At 39.3% G+C, this 20,604-nt stretch overlaps 1 protein-coding gene, 1 long non-coding RNA gene and 1 other non-coding gene across 4 annotated transcripts in view; 2 read left to right on the top strand and 1 right to left on the bottom strand.

The window, feature by feature from the left end:
- LOC141454740 (LHFPL tetraspan subfamily member 6 protein-like) overlaps nucleotides 1-20,604 on the top strand; it is a 603,704-nt gene that overhangs the window by 357,178 nt on the left and 225,922 nt on the right. The window lies entirely within an intron of this gene.
- Nucleotides 1-20,604, bottom strand: part of LOC141454741 (uncharacterized) — a 113,235-nt gene that overhangs the window by 35,811 nt on the left and 56,820 nt on the right. The gene's annotated exons all lie outside the window — the stretch shown is intronic.
- On the top strand, nucleotides 9,849-9,967 carry LOC141454823 (5S ribosomal RNA). Its single transcript, XR_012458981.1, has one exon. It is a non-coding gene; the product is annotated as a 5S ribosomal RNA (ribosomal RNA).

The raw sequence follows: 20,604 nt of genomic DNA, 5'->3' as shown, positions 1-20,604 counted from the left end.
TTGGGTTTTACTAATACCACTTGTAGTGGTAGCGAAATTTCAAATATTGAAATAATAGAACTAATTTTCCATTTTCCAGTTATGCTGGGCCACACTCAGGGAGATAATTTTCTTTTTTTTTTAAAAAAAAAAAATCACTTTTTTAGCTCTGGGTACTCCCGAACATCCGGGCGAATGGCAGAACCAGGTTAATTAATCATGCTTTCTAAGCGTTAGTAGGCTATCTATTCTCAGGTATCTGGTTTGAACCTTCAAAATAAGCTTACCTCTTTGGTAGAAAAGGATAGAACACATCAAAGACCTCCTAAGAGATTTCTATGTCCGAGATAATTTCGTTGATAGATGCTGTATTTTGCCAGCCAGATGGAGGATCCAGGCTTAATTACTAGCAACAGCTCTGGAGAAAGGTATTGGATTAGAGCCAGTAGAGAGGGAGAGCGCGACTTCCAACAGTAATACTACCGCTTCCGGCACAGCTGATCACACGGATCTAAGCCGCTCAAAGAGAGCCAATAGCAGGTGCTACGTATTCCACACCTTGTTAGCATGCTAATGGATCCAGGGCCAGCATGCTAACCAAATCCGTGCTGTGAACCCTTCAGTCTAAAGCGCTTCCAATGCAGTTCTTGGCCACTAATTTTCCCTTCAGTGCACATGGAAGTAAATCCTGTTTTTTCCCCCTTTTTTTTCGGGAGAAATTGGAGTTGAGAAAAGTAAAAAAAAAATAATATTTATTTGTTATTATGAAGAAGGTCCGAGTAGAAGTAAATAGAATAAGTTGGTTTGAATAAGATTGGTCCAGCAGTGTAGTCCAGTCTGGTTGAAAGCTGAAGATAAATAAAGAAGCTGGGGAAAAAGAGCGGGATAAGGAGAAATATATCAGGCGGGAGGAAAGGTCTTAGATGTTGGAAAGCCCGAGCGCATTTCTTGGATTAGTATGTCCGAATTTATTTTTTTGTAGCCCCTTCCCCCCACCCCACACAAGAACGGGATGTAACAGGGCAGCCAGCTCTACAAGTAAATGGACATGACTGGATACAACTTCCGTTCTGGCGGCTGTCTACCACTTTAAGCTTTTGGGTGCCTTTCTTGACGTTCAAGGCATCCGAATAGTGTACTAAATTTCTGCTTCTTCTTCTCCATCCAGTATTTTTACTTTATTTTTCCAGCATTTCCCTACTTACTAAAGCTTCTTACTGTCCCTGGTTTTTAGATATATCGTACTTAGAAAGCACTAGGAGTATTTTTCCCAAAGGAAAAACACCCCAAGATTTCCCCTAAGAGGAAGAAAAAAAACGAAGAAAAACAAAAGAAAAAGGGTTAATGCTTTTCAAGCTGGCTATAAAAATTTTCTTTATTAGGTTTTTCTCTTGGTGGTGTGAACACTCTCGAAGAGATTTTCTTACGATTTTTCTCACGGTTATAATTTACACACTTTTAAGCTCCCTCCCTAACTGAGAACTGCCCTAAAATAAAGTTTTCTTGGAATTGTGATTAAAATAACAGCTATAAATCTATGTACGTACGACCTCAACATCCCCTTCGTACACCAACTCGCCAAGATTAAATATCAAAAACTCCATACTGCTCTCTCGACTAGCTCTAATCCTCTTGTACTGTCTCTCGCTTCCTGAATCGCTGAATCGCCAGTGGCCCCGCGACTTCCTTGAGGTCTGAAGACCTAAAGATCATTATATCCCCTAGAGAGTGCTACCACTGGGTAGTTTCTCTCCTCCTGCTCTTCACGTACTACTTAATCTTAACACTTCCAGATTTACTTATTGTATACAGTCGAGCCTCCCACAAAAGGACACTCTCACTAGCGACCACCTCCATTTACGGACAGTTTTTGGATTTTCCCGTTTTACCCCTATACACTTTCTATATAAAGGAACCTCCGGTATAACGGACACTCTACATAGCGACCGCGGACATTGATTTTTGGGGAACGGATTAAATGTTTCACCTCCCACCAACGACCACCTTATTCTTAAAAGTTCTTTTGACGCGGTGATCAAAATAATTATCCCCTCTCAAGTTTTTCTTTTTTTTCTGGTTTTTCCTAAAGTTTCCCATATAAGCTCCATACATCTTGTACCATTTTAATCTCATTTTTCAATATTACTTTAGACGAATAATATTCCCAACCATTGCAGTCTTCCTGCCTTTTATGCAAGGACACAATATCAGGCTCTTCAAAAACAGTTCAGCCACTTCTTGGTTCGTCCTGAGATTCTGAAGCCTTCCTCTGTCCACACACACACAGGACCAAAAATATTCTCCTTAATATTTTTTCCTTTCCCCAACTGCGTATCCTTTGCTCATCTGCTCTGTGGGTCAAAACCTACGTTTCTGAGTCCATAGGTGTGACAGTCGGCCTCCAGCACTGTCTTAAGCAAGCCTTACTCGTATTTTTGGCTGCTCTTGACACATTTTTTTACTTCTCAACACCGTTTGAAGAGCCCTATAAAAGCAACTATTTCCAGCAGCCATTCTTGTAGCAATATCTTCGTCTACAAAGGACGAAGAGGTCAAAAAAAACAAAATTCCATTATCCAAAGAAATGCAAATTTATGTAAAAATTTAAAACAGAAAACTGGGCGGTACTAATTCCTGATTAAACCAAATCAATACATTTGCATTTTTTTTGTTTATTTTTACGTAATTTGACTAATACTTGCGCCTTCTTTTTCTTTTAAGCCAAAAAAAGTGGTATAATTTTGTTTTTAACAGCTGTTTCTTGCAGAGAAAACTCTCACAAACATTTTAGTATTATAATTAACTAATTTGTTATTTCTTGTTTTTTGTTTTTTTAGTTTAAGGCCCACCACCGGAAATTATTGTGTTTTTCTCCTTTAATTTGAATAAATTATTTATTTAAATTGTATTTTATTACGACAGAAAATATATCTCTACTTGGACCGTCGTCACAAGTGAGACAGGAAGTGAAGGTGCTGCTCAAGAACCAGATGTTCAAACACACTGCTTCCTTGATGATATAATTCTCTCTCTCACAAACACAAACAAGCAACCAACAGGATATTCGGCTTGATAACAGGAAATTGAGTTGGCCATTTCCTTTACAAATAAATGATGACGTTTCTAGATTTTCTTTTAGGTTTATTGTTATCCGTTTCTGTTACCTTATAAGTGGTGATGCTGATACAAACGGTAGAGGGGAATTAGATCATTCATTTTGTTAAATTCCTGTCGTTTAAGTATTGTACAAGGGTTCCAAGTTAGTTGCTTGTCACTTACGTACACGCCCAGCTCTTAACTTACTAAGTCCATAAAAGAAATTTTATAATTTTTAAGCTCCCCTGAAGGCATGAAGATTTGTACGAAATGAATTTTGATTCGCCAGTTTCAGAACAGTTTCTCTATTGTATATTTGGGTAAAATGCTGTGTCTTTCGGCAAGAATTGCAAGTAACATTGGCAAAACTTTCAATTATAGGAGAACAGCAAGATATTGTTCTAGCTAAAATTGAACAAATAATTCTGTACCAAATCTACTCGCCTGCAGTACGCGGCAAAAGCTAGTCGGATTTCTAAGAATTCAGTTTATCTGGAATAAATAGTGGTTAAATGTGACTTCATTTTCATTAAAGATTAAATTCGATCTATGGAACAGTATTCAATCCTGAAAATTTGTTTCAGGCTGGCTTTACGTCCAACTACCCAAATTAGGTGTCGTGGACGGAGGCGACTAGCAAACATACTTTACTACAAATTTCTCATATTAACCATTAAAGGTATAGACCGGGGAATATAGCCTAGTACCGCAATACAGCTTAGCTTTGCGGGTCTAGCCTCTAACCTCTCGGCTATCGTGGCGAATAGCAAACATACTTTACTGCAAATTTCTCACATTAACCATTAAAGGTATAGACCGGAGAATATAGCCTAGTACCGCAATACATCTTAGCTTTGCGGGTCTAGCATCTAATCGCTCGGCTACCGTGGCGACTAGCAAACATACTTTACTGCAAATTTCTCATATTAACCATTAAAGGTATAGTCCGGAGAATATAGCCTAGTACCGCAATACATCTTAGCTTTGCGGGTCTAGCATCTAATCGCTCGGCTACCGTGGCGACTAGCAAACATACTTTACTGCAAATTTCTCACATTAACCATTAAAGGTATAGTCCGGGGAATATAGCCTAGTACCGCAATACATCTTAGCTTTGCGGGTCTCGCCTCTAACCGCTCGGCTACCGTGGCGACTAGCAAACATACTTTACTGCAAATTTCTCATATTAACCATTAAAGGTATAGACCGGGGGAATATAGCCTAGTACCGCAATACATCTTAGCTTTGCGGGTCTCGCCTCTAACCGCTCGGCTACCGTGGCGACTAGCAAACATACTTTACTGCAAATTTCTCATATTAACCATTAAAGGTATAGACCGGGGAATATAGCCTAGTACCGCAATACATCTTAGCTTTGCGGGTCTAGCCTCTAACCGCTCGGCTATGGTGGCGACTAGCAAACATACTTTACTGCAAATTTCTCACATTAACCATTAAAGGTATAGACCGGGGAATATAGCCTAGTACCGCAATACATCTTAGCTTTGCGGTTCTAGCCTCTAACCGCTCGGCTACCGTAGCGCCTGAATTTATAAATGAAATCTTTTTTTTTATACTTGAAACTTTTCTAAAACGATAAATGTCTATTCTATTGAATTTAACGATTTATAGTTAGCGACCACACTTTACAAAATAAATAAAATAACAATCAATACAATTTTTTTAAGAAGTTCCTGTGCTGTTAGATTAATGCCGCCAATGGAATTACTCATAACAGCAGACATTGTAAATGTTTATTGTGTTACTTATTCGGCAATAATCATCATCATCTCTTTGTGGTTTGTAAATTCATTGTGTACTAAATTGGAATTACTTTGTGTTTTCTACTCAAAAGGTTTAATTATGATGGCCTGTATTGTTTGTGGAATTGTGTTTTTGAACCTTGTAAAATTAATTGAATGAAGTTCACTTAAGTTTATTTGTTCTCGTCTTCTTTAGTTGTGCTCTGTTAAGCACAAATACTTTGAAGAAAAAAAAAATATAACATTACTATAAAGGTGCAGAAACTGTAAGGAACAGAGGAATAACTTGGACCTTTTGCCCAGCTTGGTCCATTCGACCACATGAAGTGATTATTTAGCATCTTCCGATTCCAGCAACAATGCACGCCACGATTGGTCCATTGTAGAAGACTTAGCTTTTTACTTACAAAACAAACCTCTCCACCACTACCTCTGTTGCAAGCACCTAAAAGTTCTTGCTTGTTCTGAGAATGGCTTCTTCAGGCTCCAAATTATGGGAACCAGAGTTTACAGGTAGAGTAGAAAACTTGTAGTAGTTTTAGGGAGAACAACTCGAAGAACTCACAAATTCCCTAAATTCCGCTCCATTCCCAAATCGTATTGGTGGTTATTTTTCCAGCAAACTAATAAAAGAAGGAATCGATCTTGGGCAGATTTAGATTTTGTAAAGTGACTTGAAAAGCCTATTCTACTTCAATCTATCAGATCTATTGTGATTGGTACCCTTACGTAACAGCGTTTTTTTTTTCCTTAAAAAAAGATTGATAACAGAGTCCTAGTACTTCCTAATAGAGACTAGTTTTCTTGGTTTCAGGCATACTAAGAGCATGTGTGGACTTTGAAACAGGGCTGACTATTCCCTAAATTCAGGCTTCCCAAGTACCTGGAGCTTTCCTAGACAATGTAGGTACTTACTAAATGTTGCAGTTGCAAGAGTTTAAGTATAATAACATTTCTGGTTTGCTGATTTAGTCGGCAACTTTATCGCCAAGTCCCATCTAGGATAATTCAAAAGCTAGTTAAGCAAAGTAAAGCATATGTTAGGCAGGCAGGCTTTACATTCAACTACCAGATTCGGTGTCGTGGACGGAGGCGACTACCAAACATACTTTACTGCAAATTTCTCATATTAACCATTAAAGATATAGACTGGGGAATATAGCCTAGTACCGCAATACATCTTAGCTTTGCGGGTCTAGCCTCTAACCGCTCGTCTATCGCGGCGACTAGCAAACATACTTTACTGCAAATTTCTCATATAAACCATTAAAGGTATTGACCGAGGAATATAGCCTAGTACCGCAATACATCTTAGCTTTCCTGGTCTAGCCCCTAACCGCTCGGCTATGTCTCCATTACCCTCATTTGACAGCCACCTCTTGTGTCACTTGAAAGAAGAGAAGATCTTCGGCACAAGAGTTTGTAGCCGGCCGTGCACCACTACTAAACCTATAATGCATAAAAATTGATAAACTTCCTGCTAGTTCGCTGCCCAGTTTAGCCAACCTAGCTTTCAGTGCACTAACACATGGCACTAAAACATTACACCTTTAAGAGAGAGAGAGAGTTAGAGGGAGAGAGAGAGAGAGGAAGAGAGGATATAAAAGATATTTTATACTTTTATGGCCAATTTTGTTTTTATACAACCAGATGTTTTATATATTTTACTATTATTATGTAACTCCCTAAGTATGACATTACTTCTTTACTTATGTTTTATCATGGATAGATTATCTAGTATTCATATTTACTTTCAGGAAAGTGTAGCGGTTAAGGAAATGATTTTAGAAATTAATGTTTGACCGGAAGGATGTTGAGATTCCTTAGAATTAGTGGTTTTTAGGAGAGTTTGTGAACAAAATATCTCAAAAACAAAAAGCTTGCTGGAAGTTGTGACTTGATATTTTCAGATTTGTAGATAATAGAATAAACTTTATTTAACAATTGAATGTATATACATGACATGTATAAAGTCATGTATAAAACACATTGTGTACATCGGAGTCCTAGTATAAATACTATAACCACCAACTAATTACATAAATTGTTACTATAGTATAAAAGTGAATAACGAGGGGAAAAACAAATGAAAAACCCTCAGCCTCTAAGGAAAGTTCTACTTCAGGGAGTCCTTAACTCTCCTGTGTCTGTGCACCCTGTCCAAACTATAGTCCCCTGTTAGTCTGCAAAGGTGGTTGTGACTTGATTCACACTTACTGAAGAAACCAGTAGAGAGGTACTTGATCTAGTGTTCTACATAGTGTTGGCGTGTAAGTCTAACACGGGTGTAGCGGGGGAAAAGTTGTGACCAGCCTGAGGAATTTATTTTGCAGGATCTGCAGCGAGGCGATATTGGATCGACATGTCCAGACTCCAGGAGGGACAAGCATAAAGTAACATGGGCCTAACCACTACCTTGTACAGGAGGAGTTTATTCTCTCTGGGGACAGTTTAGAGTCCCTGCAGAACAGCGGGAATAGCACTCGAATGGCTGCAGCAACCACTACCTTGTACAGGAGGAGTTTATTCTCTTAGGGACAGTTTAGAGTCCCTGCAGAACAGCGGGAATAGTACTCGTGAATGGCTGCCTTACCCTTTATTGAATCTATCCTTTATGTGAGGAGGGTAGAAGTCAGCCCACGATCCAGTAATACTCCAAGATACCTGACAGTGGCAGCCCACGGCACAATCCGTCCCCTGAAGTGGACATGTCGATACAAGATCGCCCTGCGCTTGGTGAAAAGGATAGCCTCTGTTTTTAAGGGAGGTTAATTTTTATTTTCCACTTGGTGAAAAATCGGTCCACACATGACATGGGCCCTAGTAAGCCTGCCGACTATCGTAATCCAATCTCCAGGACGAAGCATAGACAGCGACGTCATCAGCATACAAAGCCAGTCGAACATCCTTTGGATTTGGTCTCTCCAACGTACCGGATATAACTTAGCGATCAGTAACCCGTAAATCGGAAGTAATTATTTTTGACATAAAAGGATTTTTCATTTTTACGAAATTTTTCTTGAAAATGGTTTCGTTAATCTTTGCAAACCAATTGGTGGCCCTACGATTATTCCGATTGGTAAGAGTCAGCCAGAGGAAGTAAAACACACACAATTTAAAACACAATATTTCTTTTACGGTTTAAATTTGAATTTATTAGTTCAACCAATGGTTCAACCAAGGTACGCCATTGGTCATTAATAATAATTTAAGGTGTGTAAAGTATAAATTATATCAATATAAAAACTGTGTGTGAGTTACGGGCAAGAGACCAACTTCCACCATTTCCAAGTAGATCACTATCTCTCTCTTACACACACAGAGTGAGTGAGACAGTGATAAGAACCCCCCCCCACTCCTCCCAAACTTCCTAATGGGCATAAATCATTACAAAGGTATTGTAGCGGACAGACCTTGGCTTGAGGTAAGTCCCTCCTCATTCCCCGCTGGTTGTTCGCGCGGTGGGTTTTAGTGTTGGTCCAAAACCAACCAACTTGGGTTTGGGCTAGCCACTTCTCTGTTCCTCGTCTCCCCCCCCCCCATTGTTGTGCACAATCCAAAGCTCTCCCACCACTAACCCAACTTGTTCGGCAAAGGAGGCGTACGAGAAGGAAGGAGTTCGGTAGTATGTTTGCCAGAGAGAGGACAAAGGTCTCCTTCTCTTCGATGAATAGCCCTTACGAAGGAGACGGAAGTCATGTGAGGTTACAGTTGTGAATTGTCTTCTATTTCATTTTTTAATTTAGTATGTACTGTTTTTTTTACAGTAGATTTAATTTCTCAGATACTAGAACCTTTATTTGTTCCAGACAAATTGGTATAAAAGACGTATGCATTTATTGACGCGAAGTTACGTGACGCTATCTTTTTATTATAAAGATATCACGTTTCTAACTTGAAATCTGCAGAGTTGTGGTTGGTCAGTTCATTTTCAGTATAACGCTAATAAAAAAAAAGAGTATGTTTCCCCCAAAACCGGATCAATGATTCCGTGACCGGATATAAGAATTTAGATTGATAGATTACTACTTTATTGCTGACAGACAATATTACCTTCCCTCTTGTAGCAGCGAATGATGGCTGCTATAAAATCGCCTTAACGAGACGATGGTTTTTTCCCTCTAACAAAGCTGCGTTTAGAAAAATATTATATTTTTATTTTTCTCTTTTACAATAAAATGGGCAGTAATTTTTTTTTTCGAATTTGTTTGTATAAATGAATAAAAAGCCACAAATTCAGAATTAATTTCCAATTTTACACTTCCAGGAATCTGGAAGATGATCAAGGTTAGAAGAAAACTGAGCTTTTTTTTTTTCTGGACATCAAGGAATCCAGGGAGTATCGAAAAGGCTAACAATAATCAACTCTTCGAAAGTCCTCAACCAGGGTCTATCTGTTTAAGAGAAACGAGTCCGTGATGATCACGTGACATAATTCGAAAAGAATTAGACAGTCTGTTAAGCCTAATATAGGACTCCATCTGATTTTATTCAACGGAGTAGAAATGCTCTTATGAGTCTACTTTGTGAAAACATGCGCATGCTTGGACATGAGAAGAGTTCAAGTCACAATCGACTTCAAAACCCCTAAAAATCTTCCGTAATAGAGAAAAAAAAAGCAATGACAAATTTAGTTGCAAATCGTCTTTTACGAGATGGAATGTTTTCAAACTCATACTGTAAATCAGCAAATGTTACGTGAACGGAAAAATAAGTCAAGTCCAATACTGTACACTAAACTGATGATGAATGAAGATGCGACGCAATAAACTTGCTTGCTACGACGTATAAAATCAAAGTTATTATCAAGCACCGTTAACACAATCACATTTGCAGTAAATTCAAATGTTACATTTTTTGGGGGAAAAATAGTTCATTTACATATCTAGTAAGGTTCTTTTTAAAAGAAATTAAATAAATAAGTATGAGTTAGTTCACACAATATACCGCATAATGAGTTTTATTAGTAAGAATTATTGACATTAACTCTTTATTATACTAAACATTGTCGCCAACGGCCATACCACGTTGAATACACCGGTTCTCGTCCGATCACCGAAGTTAAGCAACATCGGACGTGGTTAGTACCTGGATGGGTGACCGCCTGGGAACACCGCGTGCTGTTGGCATTTATTTTTAAGGGTACAGATATATACCAAGTGTACCTAGGTAGTTATTATAGCTTAGCCATCAGCGAAAAATCTCAAGTTGTGTCTAAAGACGAACTTGAAGCCCAATAATAACTGGTCCGAACAGGAAATGGTGTAAATAATTTTTCTTTTACTTTAATTTATGGACCTCTCATTGTTGCGAAATCATGTAATACATTGTAAGCAGTAATAACTTTAAATTATTCAAGTCATAAGTTCAAACTGAAGTTACGTATGCTTGAAAGTTTACAGAAGGTAAGGGGATGGGGTTGTTCTATTAAGACTTAGAAGGCCCCCAAAAGTTGTGCAAAGTTATGTGGAGGGGAAGGTTGTAGGTATGTTTGTAAACGCCATATCATCTATCTTGAGAGTGTAGATCCGTCATGCGGGCATTAGGCATTGCGACGAGGTAGTCAGAGTGAGAGATAAGGGAATGTGGACGGGGGGTTATACCCAGGGTTATAGGGATAAGTAGGGGTATTATTTGGGAGTGATGTAAGAGTGACACCCTTCTGCTACGCATGCGCACTGTCAACCACACCCTTAACCTTCATCCCTAGCACCGAAACACAGGGCCTAAAACTGTACCTGCGGCTTCAAGCACCTTGTCTTCAACCAGCTAGACAGACTGCACTCAAACATTACAGCCTTAATACTCCCTTCTAGAGTCTCCTCCTAGACATGTATACATTACTTAACTTTGTCATCCTTAGTCTTCGTGCTAGCTAACCTACGTAGACACACCGATACAAAGCCATAACACATTTCTCTACTACTTTTATACCTTCTTCCTTAAACCATATTACCCACACAGACCCACACACGCAGACATTCTGAAGGTTGACAGCGCTTTTGTCTCAGTCAACTACACATCCTTCCTCTTTGAATTTATCGTTTTTCGTGCCATAATTCTTTACCCTGGCTGTTTATTCATCCTAACCTATGAGAAGAGCCTTTACACAATTCCTCTCAACTTGTTCAAGAATTTTGTGGTTCACACACCATATTACTGGTCGCTCTGTTCTATTCAATCTACTCGATGTACATCCCTGGATGTTTTGGAATATATTAATAGCTCTTCCAAGATTTTTGAAAGCCTCTTTTAGATTGGAGCATGATCTTCTTCTTCTTCTGTCAGTATCACTAAGAGCTGTAACAATATTTTAAACTGAAGTAAGTCAAGCAAATTTTCTTTCAACAAGATCTTCACTACAGGACTCCCACTAGTGCCAGATAAGACAGCATCCTCAACTCTCCCAGGTTGTCTCAGGAAATTCTAGGAGGAGCTTGGTGAGCTAGCAGTTTGGTATTAAACACAATCTACCAGCTAATTCAAGTCTTCCAGATATTCTCCAGAAGATTCCCCCAACAGCATTTCTAGATAGGGTTGTAGTCTCCAGTCCTCCATAGTTTTAATCTTCGTCTGCAGTTTCAAGGTTTGACCGGTAAAGTAGGACTGGACAGCAGCAACATGCCCCATCTTTAGTCTATTCAATTTGGCAAGGGCTGTAAACTAAGGGTCACCATTAAGGAAGGCCGCGTTCCTTCTTCTAGGGCACAAGCTTCATTCAGGAAAAGACGTTGTATCGGAGCTTCATTCAGCAAAAGACGTTGTATCGGCTGCGACCGATTTATCAATAGCCTTCTAAATCCTTTGCCGTGACTAAATCGTACTTTCTAACTGAGACTCCAGATTTACTCGTAGGATATCCCAGTAGTATTACTGTATATCTATTCTCCTCCCCACTTGAGTTTCGCTTTTACGCCCTATCTACTCAATACGACTAAGGAAGCAACTGAGGACTTACTTGGATAAAGTTGCAATGTAAGCAGCGGATTTTTTTTTTTTTTTTTAGATGTGTGTGTAAATTGTTCTGGTGTTTGTGTACGATGTCGGGTCCTGTAGTTGCGTACAACTACCCCTTGCGAGGTAAATATATTATTCACATTTTTAATTCAAGGCGCGTCAATATCTGAAGTTATTGGTGCCCGGAACATTTTTTTTTTTTTGCTCTGCCGGTCTCCGAACAGTGTCCTCTCTTTCTTTAAAGTCAATAGTGACCATCACCGAACTGTGGAGCTGTAAAAATAGACTAGGATGGATTTAACTCTTGAAATCTCTGCGTGGCAATCCAGAGCAATAACCTCTTTGCTAATCCTTTCTGTTGGGGTACCTATAATTATTCACTGATCTATAGTTATAATTTATTGTTTTTGCCATTTATCATTTTCGGCCATCTTCAGTAGTAAGCCTTCATAAAGTGCACTGACTGATCAACACTTATACTAAATAATAGCAAAAGCCCCCCCTCCAAAAAAAACAGTGTGAGCCGATAAAAGAAATGGGCCATACAAATACAGTATAGATTCTCTCAGATAAGCAGGATGTCATCCCATGTCCAATTCATCGTGTGATACTACAGTTCCTGAAGAAAAGTAAAAGTGTACTGAATACAACTCCTGAAGCATTATAGGCAATCAGTCTAGAGAGGAAAACTCCATTTAGAAGTCTGGATATTGGAGGATCAGGATGTCTCCTATCGCTGACACCAGTTAGAAGTCATCATTGATCTTTCATGGTTACAATACTCACAGCTGGAGAACATGAAAGTAGAGGGGACAGAGTGTAGGAGAGACATTTATAGTACTTTATAAGAGATGAAGCAAAAGAAAAGGAACATTTCAATTTATAGGTGGCAAAACTTACGGATGTAAGAAACTAGAAGGAAGGAAACTTTTACAGACAAACAGGAAGTGGGTAGGAGCTAGAAAATAGACAATAAACTAAAAGGAAAGAGACAAACTGCTTTGAAACACTCCGCATGCGTCCGTCCATAAGACCCTCCTTGTTATGTTCGTATTGTTTTGTTTTATTGCTTGGGTTACTTTGTTGATGGGGTTTCCTTGTTTGTTGCCGTTAAAGTGATTGTGTCCACTTTTATTGTATTCACTTAAAAAAAAAAAGAAAAAGTAAAGATTGAGAAAGAAGAAAAAAAAAAAGTTTGTCATTCAATTTGTTTTAAAAGGAATCCTCGTTTATTTCTTCTCTTACCCTTCGTTAAAGAAGATTTTCACTTGGAAGTACAAGTTTTTAAGGCGCCACGATAGCCGGAGCGGTTAGAGGCTACACCCGCAAAGCTAAGATGTATTGTGGTACTAGGATATATTCCCCGGTCTATACCTTTAATGGTTAATATGAGAAATTTACAGTAAAGTATGTTTGCTAGTCACCAAGCTTACTTGCCACTGGATTGGTTATTAAGATTTACGTGTGGGTTTGTCTGATGAGTTTGAGAATAACCCAGGATTTTATCGTATTGTCTGTTGCAAAATGTATTCCTTGTACAGAAAGTTTTGTTTGCATGTCGGTGCTCATATCCCACAAACTCACCCTTGACGAGCTGGTAAATGATTAATCGATAGAATCGTGAAACTCTTCTTCAGTTAAAAAGGATCCAAGGATAGGATTTTAATACTCCCTTAGTTCCCTTATTTTGATGAGAAAGCATGGGAATCTCCTTAACCCAGTGAACTAATTTAATAAAAGTACTCAAAGAAGTTGAACTGCCAAGTTAGTGTTAGTGCGTGGGTGTAGGTGTAGCGCGTGCGTGGGAGGAAATCCTTTTTTTGACGGTGATCAAGCTTACTTCAAGGCCTTACTTGTATTAGTAGATAACTTTTAAAGAGATCCATTTTGTTCATGGAGCCCACCCACGTCCACTTCCATGCAAAAAGGGGGATTTGGATAGGATTAATTATTCAAGAAGATTCTAAAAGGCGAATGGATGGATGAGATTTCCTTTGGAATTGGTGAACAGTAAAGAGATGGCAGTATTAGAGGGGGAGGATGCCCCAAGATCAGGGGGCATACCTGTGAGTTGTTAGGGTTGGTATTATTTTTTCTTTTTGTATAGGGATGGAGGTAAAAACAGGAAGGCGAGCGGTGCGCAGAGTATCATCATTAAGGTATTGTGCAAGTGGAAGGATTCCTGTGGAAGGCTGGAGAGGAGGAGCGGTATTGAGGAAGGCTTGTAGAGAAGAAGACTGTGGCACCCTCTGACTGCTCACAAGCAGAGGGATTAGGACCTCTATATATAGTACAAAAGTCGCTTACACTATCCCTTCCTCCTTCTCCCTTGGATCCTTGGAAAAGTAAAGGCTAAAGTAAATGTTACAAAAGGATAACCGTACAGCAAGCAGTTAAGAAGATTTTCAGCAGATCTTCCTTCTTCCCGGTTTAGTGTGCTAGCTCTTAAGGATTCAATCTTCTTCTAGGTTATTCTTCCCAGCATTCTTACTTGTATCATTACTCTAACTTAAGTCCTGGAAGTACTAGTATAGAAATCCATCCACCCGTACACATCTCTACACACACACAGACACACGCACAAAAGAAAACAATGAACTCCCTAAGTCATTAAATCTCATTTTCCCCAATTTCCAAGTTTAAACGCATTCACATACTAAAAAATACAAACAAACACTATCAGTCTGTCTAACATCCGGCCAATAATAAGAATTATCTTTAAACTTATCTTATTAGTGTCTTAGTGTATATCTTATATTAGGAAAATCAAATGACCGGATGAATCAAAATAACATTATCCAATTTCCTGTCTCAATTACAGGAAATGCCTTGCAAATTTTCCATCTTTTCTTCTTTTCCATCTTAAAAAAGATATTTATTTGCACTTATTCTTCACTACTTACTATTATTTTTAAATAATAATAATTTCCCGGGCTCCACCCTACCTTGCTATGCAAGGTGCAGTATGTGGAAGCCCGAAGGTGACGTGTGCCGACCCAGCTCGAGTGGATAAAAGTAAAGAGAAGCTAAAAACGTTTAGGGGCGCTAATGACCTTAGCAGTCGATGCGCCAAAAAAAAAAAAAAAAAAAAAAAAATAATAATTTTTTTTTCCGCAATGTAAGCAAGACCACGGACAGCATCTCACAATAGTTACGAGATTTGATGACGTCATAAGACAGGAGAAAAGGGGAGAGAATAAGGAGGGACGTTAATCATCCTAAATGAGGCGCTTATTATTGCCGCGCTCATTTGGGCAACAGCAGTGCATCCCCCAATTTGCACTGATTTAATCATGTGGCCATTTTGCAATATGCATGCACATGATTTCCGCTTCAACTAAATTACTCACGTCAATTACTCCCTAACATTATCTATTTCGAACCTGAAGTAGGTTTATTAAATGTTTTAGGTCAAAAGTGCCCGGAAATTGAAAATGATGACTAGATTGTTCCTCTGCCAGATATTTATTTGTTATTTAGGTGCTCAGCACGGTCATTGGTAGAGGTATTCGTCCCATTGATACCATGTATGAACCTCACAGCACACCCAGATGATGATGGGAACAACGTGCTTTGAAATGTTTCTGAAAAAGCGGTTATTAGGGATGTTCAATTAGGGATAATCAGGCCTTAATGCCTACATCATCGCCCAAATATTCCACAAATTAAGAAGTTAAGGAAGTTCTAAGAGGGAACGCTATTCTAGTATACACCGAGGACTCTTAAAGGAAAACCCTAAGAAGAGAGAAGAATTGGCAGTTGGAATAACCACCTCTCTCCTCCCAAGAAAGGCAATGAATGACCTCTTCAACCAATTGCCAACGAATCACGTCCTTGCTGGGATGTTTACAACGCCCTTCCAAGCCTGCGTTAGCCAGGTAAGGCTAACTAACAAACCGAATAGGCATCTTTGATGGCGTCTTCTTTAAATCGTTTGGATAACTGATCTAGAGTATATTAACAGCTTCACCAAAATCTACTCAGTAGTTCGCACATAAACATCCCCTACAGTCCTTACAGTGTTTTACCGTAAATCTTATTTAAAGGTATCATCAGCTATTGAATGACGTTAGGCTGGAGTACTCGTACTTGCAAAAAAAAAAACACGCCTTTTTGGAAGGAAATGCCTCAAACAGGAAGTTCCATTTTGAACGATTTTCCGCATTTTTGTGATTTATAAATGTTTCTGAGAGAGGATAACAGAAGGCTTGTCCATAACATTTCTGTTCTTGGGGAGAAGCTGTATTTACCTACATTAGCGCAAGACTGTGGTATAATATAAATTGAAGAATGTACAAAGAGATAGTAAAGTCAACTATTATTTATGATTAGCTATGCGGTTAGCGTAAAGGATTCCCATGCGGAGGTCCCCGGGTTCGAATCCAGCTGCCCGGCTGCTGCTAATAATGATGATTTAAAGCTTGCAAGTGTTAAAGAAGCTTCACGAAATGCATGTTAACGCTGCTCTGACCCTTAGAATTTTCTCTTCCTAGGAGCTTCTTACAGCTCACTCAGTGTTGTCTGTAACGCGAGGAACACTGTCTGGAGGCCGGCAGTGCACTGAAAAAAAGCTCCGGGCGCCAATAACCTAAGATGTTGACGCGCCTTAAATCATTAAATAATAATAATACAGATGCTGGCTACAATATATCTAAATTTACTCTTATTTGACAGCAGATTTTAAACAAAAACAAAAGTTTTATTTACCACCAGGAGGGGGAAAACAATCGATTTTTTTAATTGATATTTGTGTATATTTGTGTATTTGTATATATCGATATATCTACGTAAAATTGGAGTAGTCACTAACTAATCGAATTGTCCCCACAAACTAATAACTAACAACTTTTATGTATTAATAACAGATTTTATTCAACAGAATACGGGAGTCGTAATACGATACAAAGTTCAGGACAACAGATATTACATGGAAACGTCGATATAATGATTTATTTCCGGTTTTACAAAAAAAGAAAAATAAATAAATAACGTTTTTACAATTAAAAAAAAAATCGAATTGAAATTGTTCTGTTTGTATGTCAGTCGTTTCTTTTTTCTTTTCCCTCTTTCTCTGTGAGGGGGATGCTGGAAAATAACATTTGATAGTCGTGTCACAATGGTTTCTATGTATCCCAGTATACCCAATTCTATACAATACAGACGACAAACGACTTTGTATGGTTAGCCGAACCATGGGGAGTTTCCACTTTGGCTGTATTGAATTGCCAATAATTCCCACCGGGTTTGCTGGTGGTCTTTACTTTCGTCCACTGTCATCCCATTCCCTCCGGGGATTTGGTGCTCTTTTCAGCTTTCGCAACGGAGCTATCACTAGGAAGTGAACAGGATTAAAATCTAATATTGAAAAGGGAGGATGGGATTGAGCAGTTGAACTGTTGCAATTGGCTGAATTCCAACTGGGATAGCATTGGCGTGGTCCCTATTGGACAGAGAGGGTGTCCTGCAGGAATGGAGGTTAATCTGCTCTCTCACTCTCTCTCGCTTTACCACAGGCCTTCTCTCACATCTCCCACTGTCAAGGCGACAAATACAAAATAGCTATGTGATATTTCTTTGTTCAGATCCGATTGAGATTATAAAGGATAGACCTGCGCTAAAGGTTTTGAAGGAAGCTGTGAAGAACAGCCCAATAAAAATGTCCCCTTCATAACTTGTGACCCTGCCTCACGAAGCAGATATGTAGTAGCAGATATGAACAGCTGATATAAGTTAATATAAACGAGTCAAGGTAGGCGAACGGTTAGAAGCTAGACCCACAAAGCTAAGATGTATTGCGGTACTAGGCTACATTCCCCCGGTCTATACCTTTAATGGTTAATATGAGAAATTTACAGTAAAGTATGTTTGCTAGTCGCCACGATAGCCGAGCGGTTAGAGGCTAGACCCACAAAGCTAAGATGTATTAAGGTACTAGGCTATATTCCCCGGTCTATACCTATAATGGTTAATATGAGAAATTTGCAGTAAAGTATGTTTGCAAGTCGCCACGTTAGCCGAGCGGTTAGAGGCTAGACCCGCAAAGCTAAGATGTATTGCGGTACTAGGCTATATTCCCCGGTTTATACCTTTAATGGTTAATATGAGAAATTTACATTAAAGTATGTTTGCTAGTCGCCACGATAGCCGAGCGGTTAGAGGCTAGACCCACAAAGCTAAGATGTATTGCGGTACTAGGCTATATTCCCCGGTCTATAACTTGAATGGTTAATATGAGAAATTTGCAGTAAAGTATGTTTGCAAGTCGCCACGTTAGCCGAGTGGTTAGAGGCTAAACCCGCAAAGCTAAGATGTATTGCGGTACTAGGCTATATTCCCCGGTCTATACCTTTAATGGTTAATATGAGAAATTTACAGTAAAGTATGTTTGCTAGTCGCCACGATAGCCGAGCGGTTAGAGGCTAGACCCGCAAAGCTAAGATGTATTGCGGTACTAGGCTATATTCCCCGGTCTATACCTTTAATGGTTAATATGAGAAATTAGCAGTAAAGTATGTTTGCTAGTCACCACGGTAATCGAACGCTTAGAGGCAAAGCTAAATTTGTATTGTTGATACTGAGTTTTATTCCTAGTTTAGATTCCTTGGATTTTATTTGAAGATTATGTTTTGTTGTAGTGCTCTACTTGATTGTTTTGTACGTGAATGTTTATTGGGACATTAACTTAGCTTCAAAATTAACTATGTGCTAAAGTTGGACTATATTATTGTGGGTAAACGATAAGCGCTAGCAGTGAGTTGGCAGAAGACTGGGTTTGCTGGAGTGCGAGGAGGAAATGTAAGAAGGGGGGATGGCTACTTTACGACACCCATCCTCAAACACACGGCTTTTCCAACTAACCAAACCTTAAGGCCTGGGGGAAGACTACTACTTCAATGGGAAAATTCTCTTTCCTATCTAAAACCCATGCGAAAATTTGGGTTGAAAATTTGTAGTGGATATTATGGGATTGGAGAGCGAGCGAGGATCCTGTTAGCGGTCCAGAGTGTTTCCCAAAATTTAATTACTTGCCCAGCTACGTGTCTGAGAAGGAGCGACCCGTCTGTGGGTTTGTATCTGATGGTGGTGGCTATTTCCTGGGATTCACCTTACTTCCTAACCTCTTCCAGACCCAGACTCTCTGGGTTATTAGGACCACTCTATAGTAAGGTGTACTTTCCATTTACTCTTTAATTGTCGCATAAATGCGACCCTTTATTAAGGGGTTTACAAAGTTCGGGTACTGAGAAGAGCAACGATGCTCTTCACCCTTCCTAAGCCACAATAGCTTCCCTAAGATAATAAAGGCTATGAGGTAAATCCGCTTCGATCCTACCAAACGAAAAATTATGTGTCTGTGTTGTACAAATTATGTAAGCGTCCGTCAAGAGGTGTGTTATTAGTGGGTGTTGTGCTAGAGTTCGGCTGTCGGTTGACCAGGCCAAAATACTTTTCCTTTTTCTTTAGCGCTACTACCAGTGAGGGATCAACACCTTCTATAGCACGTCCGCCACTTATCTAGCTAACTATATGCTTAAGCAATATTGTATCTAATTCACAGGATCTTGGACGACGCTCCAAATTACCCGTAGAACTCAAACTCTTAATATACAGTACTATTCTCAAACCTATGTGGACTTACGGACTAGAGCTGTGGGGTTCAGCCAAACCTACAAACATACGGACAGTACAGGACATTTCAGTCAAAACTCCTGCGACAGATAGCTGACGCTCCTTTCTACGGTGACTAACCTCTTTACTCTTCACAACGACCTCAACATCCTCAACATTCGTACACCAACTCGCCAAAGCTAACTAAATACCAAAAATTCCAAACTGCTCTCTCCTTTGCTCCAATCCTCTTGTGCGGTCTCTCGCCTCCTCTGACATCCCTATCAATACGCGCCGACTGAATCGCCAGTGGCCCCGCGACTTCCTCGCAGTCTGAAGGCCTAAAAATCGTATCCTGTAAGAGAGTGCTCCCACTGGATGGTTTCTCTTCTCGTGCCTTTTACGCATCCATTAATCCTTCATTCTCCCTATTTACACATTGTATATTATACAGATTGTTAATAAATTTTAAAAAAAAATTACAGGAAATTGATGGAATGAGTCTCACACCTATATGATGAGGGTATTGCGGGTAGGGATACACAGGCTATCTGGGAGCTCATAACTGACTACAAGCTCTCCTCTCTTCCTAGGACTAGCCTGGGCGAGCTTGGTTATCCATCTGGGAGAGCCTTCCTCAGAGCATCTTAGAAACTTTGAGGGCGCGATGTGCATAAAAGGACCTTACGCTCAAGAATCTGGATAATCATCTACATATGTGCTACAGAGGTATATAGAATCATCTTAAGTAAGTTTTTTCCCCAGACATTAGGACAGGCAATGAGGAGAGAGGTGGCATTTACTTCCGGGGAGTAATTACCCCCACTAACTTCTGGCTTCCATCTATTCTCCTCAAACTTTCCTAGATCTTGGGAAAGATCTCTTTGTTTTGATCAAAAGTCGCTGAAAACCCCGGGCAAAAAAAAAAAAAATACTAGTACAATATTTAGGGATAATCATTGTTTTATTTTTGGATATCACCATTTCCGGAGGCTAGGAGTTATTTATATAATCAAGGCGCCAGGAAAGGGGGCATCCCTGCTCCGTAAAAGAAAGTCTTCTGAGTTTGCACACCAAATTACCTTACCTTAACTTCAAAGCAGAACTTTTTAAATTGAATTATACAAATGAATGTTACAAATTTTAAGCTCTTCGTTCATTGTACGCAACAAAGTAAATTTAAGTAGAGAATAAATGCAGA

Source organism: Rhodnius prolixus, unplaced genomic scaffold (genome assembly GCF_049639745.1).
Source record: "Rhodnius prolixus isolate KJV_2025 unplaced genomic scaffold, Rpr scaffold_9, whole genome shotgun sequence".
NCBI lineage: Eukaryota > Metazoa > Arthropoda > Insecta > Hemiptera > Reduviidae > Rhodnius > Rhodnius prolixus.
This window is presented reverse-complemented; position numbering and strand designations above follow the sequence as displayed.